At 35.4% G+C, this 3,207-nt stretch overlaps 1 non-coding gene across 1 annotated transcript; it reads left to right on the plus strand.

Moving 5' to 3' along the window:
* Nucleotides 1-1,123: 1,123 nt before the first annotated feature.
* Nucleotides 1,124-1,229, plus strand: LOC122013100. The gene has a single exon (XR_006120442.1). It is a non-coding gene; the product is annotated as a small nucleolar RNA R71 (small nucleolar RNA).
* Nucleotides 1,230-3,207: the final 1,978 nt, after the last annotated feature.

Consider the following 3,207-nt stretch of genomic DNA (forward strand, 5'->3'; position numbering starts at 1 on the left):
TGACTCTTGAGACTCTGCTAGCTCTGCATAAGTCCCTACACATTGTTCCACAACATGCTCAATCCTTGCAACTCTTACAACATCCAAGGATTGTGTGGACAAAGGAGGTGATTCTTGAGATGCTGCTTCCATAACACAACTCCCTACATATTGTTCCATATCAACATCATCAACACAAACATTAAAAAACAAACCAACATCAATATTCTCAATAGGAGAATCAACTATAGGAGGATCAATAACTTCACTTGCAGTTTTAAATTGATCTACCACATCACATTCATCATATGAAAATTTAATGCCACTACAACACCCTGTAAAATTTGGAGATAGATCTGAAAACTTATTTACCACTACTTTATCTTCACAATCCTCATCTAAAGAGTCTTCATCTTTATACAAATTCAAAAATTTGCACTCAACCTTACTAGTGTCACAGGATTTTTTAAAGTCATAGTTCTCATTGACCCCCACTAACCTTTGTGGAAAAGGAACCCTTAGTGAAGGTCTTGAGAAAGGTACTTCTAATTTTCCATATTCCCTTTTATCTTGTGGAGGAGATTCAACTTGCTTATCTAGTGTTGGTATGATCAATCATTGAGGGAAAGGTACTTGTGGCATTTGGGAACCTCCTGGAATAGTGGAACTGAGTTCATGTTGTCTTCTATTGTTCTCCTCAATTCTAAACATGTCCTTCTTCAAAAGTTCTTCATGATTTTTTTCAATTCTCAACCCAACATCATCACACTTTTCACTAGATCTTGTTTGTGAACGAGGGGGATCTTCTTTAAACCAATTTGAAACAATACTTTCAATCTTTGCCCCTAAATGTTTGAACTCCCCATTTTGTGACTTGTGATTTTCAAAACTCATAGATGGTTAAGTTACAATTTGTTTGACAGGATCTATAGCATTTATGGCTTGCACTTCTTGAATGTTTGAGGGAGATTTCATCCAACTTATATTCAACCATTCTTGGAGGTTTAATGTCACTTGATCAATTAACATATATGCTTCATCTACACTTTTGTCCATAAAAGAATCTCTAGATGATGAATCCAATAAACTCTTGTCTGAGAAAGAAATTTCCCCATAGAATATGTGTAAAATCAACTATTTTTCAAAACCATGATGAGGGCACTGTCTTAGAAGACTCTTGAATCTATCCCATGCTTCAAATAATGATTCTCCATATGCCTGAGTAAAATTTGTTATGCAATTCCTCATATACACTGTTCTTCTTGGAGGGAAAAAATGATTCAGAAATTGCTTCTCCAATTGCTCCCAACTTGTGATACTTTGAGGATGGAGAGAATATAACCAAGTCCTTGCTTTATCCTTGATACTGAAAGGAAATGTCATCAATCAAACTGCATCTGCTGACACTCCTTCAGAGTTCACCATATCATAAATCTCTAAAAATGTTTCAAGATGCAGATAAGGACTTTTCGATATTTCTCCTTCAAATTTGTAACCTTGTATCATGAAAATTAACTCTGGGTCTAGTTGGAAACTTTCTGCTTCAATTTGAGGTTGCACAATGGGAGATAAAAATCTTGCAGAAAAGGGTATAGAAAAATTTCTCAGGGGCCTGCTTGACATGTTAGTGCTCATGAATATTCAAGAAAAAAATTATAAAATGAAGAATCAAAGACAAGAAATAAAATGGAATATGAAGAGCAAGAAAGAAAATGCAGAATTAAAATTGCAAGAAAGAAAGTGCATAATGAAAACAAGAAAGAAAAGATAAAAGGAAAAAGAAAAATATCTAGAATAATTCATATGCTAAAGATTGCAAGATATGTTTACAAAAGAAAAGAAGAAAGAAACTAAATCAAAAGAGAAAACAAAGAAAAGTTAGATTAGAGTGCTAGAAATCAAGAATGCAAAGTTAGAATTAGAATTAGAATTGCAACAAAAAGAATTGTCAAGAATTAGAAAGATATGCAAATAATGAAAACAGAATTCTAAAGATTAGTTTCAATTATGCTAATGAAAAGAAAAGTTATGTCTAGTCTAACTCAATTGATAATCCCTAATTTTATAGCGCAGTCCCCGGCAATGGTGCCAAAAATTTGTTAACCTCCACAAGTGTACGGAAATATCGCAAGTAATATAAAAAATTATCGTATCCACAGGGACTAGAATAAGCACTAAGAATGTCTCAAAGCGAATTAGCTAGACAACAAATCAATGGATTAACAAAGTCTAAGTGTAACTACGAACAATAAACAAAAGAATGAAACAATAGGCAACAAGAATAATGGCAATGATAAGGGATATTCTAGGAGTTTTGGTTTCTTTGTAAGGTTCTTCAATGTAAATGATCTACCAAATCCTTTTTCTCAATTGTCCATCATTTGTAGATGGTTGTCGGTTCTCTCTTGCAATAGAGAACTGACCTAGGACTGAAATCCATACCTAGATTGATCAATTAGGAATGAATCTATGTTGTCCTTCATGGGCTTGCCTGTCATGTGCGTCCCTCGGAAAATCAACATTGGAATACATCACTCATCAACCCATCAAGATATAAAGATTAATTAAACCTATCTATCCTACCTTCTTGAAATACCTAATTTCTCTTTCAAGATTACCCCTCAAGCGTCCTTACATGGGCATGTTCCTGTCACGAAGATCCCTCAAAAAATCGAATGAGGAGCAATCCATATAAGATCCATAAGATATTCAAACATTCAATCAAGCATGGTAATTAAGCCCTAATCACAACAATCCACACAAGAAAGAATAGATACAAAATAGGGAAAATCATAGAAATAGGAAATTGGCATATCCACAATAGTTTTACATCAAGATTTCCTTACAAATACTCCCTCCATCCTAGAACAAGATATCTACTCCATAAATCGAAGAAAGAAATCCGAAAACATAAAGATTACAAGGATTCTCAATCCCAATCCAAGAAAAGGAAAGAAAGAAAGCTTATCTATGATGAAGACGGTCTTCGGATCCAATCCACGCTCCTGGAGTCGAATTGGTGAAGATCTTCCCTTAGATCGCCCAGAAATCCACCCAAGAATGGAAGGAATCGCCCATATCTTCCTTTCTCCCAAAGGGGAGAAGATCCCCTTTCAAATCAAGAAGGAGGCTTTATATAGAAGAAGGGTTTGGGCGCCACACGGCCGTGTGAGGTTCACACGGCCTGCTCCATTCTCCTCTCTGCCAAGCTCATACGGTCGTGTGAGG

The sequence above is a fragment of the Zingiber officinale genome, chromosome 8A (assembly GCF_018446385.1).
Source record: "Zingiber officinale cultivar Zhangliang chromosome 8A, Zo_v1.1, whole genome shotgun sequence".
Taxonomy (NCBI): Eukaryota; Viridiplantae; Streptophyta; class Magnoliopsida; order Zingiberales; family Zingiberaceae; genus Zingiber; species Zingiber officinale.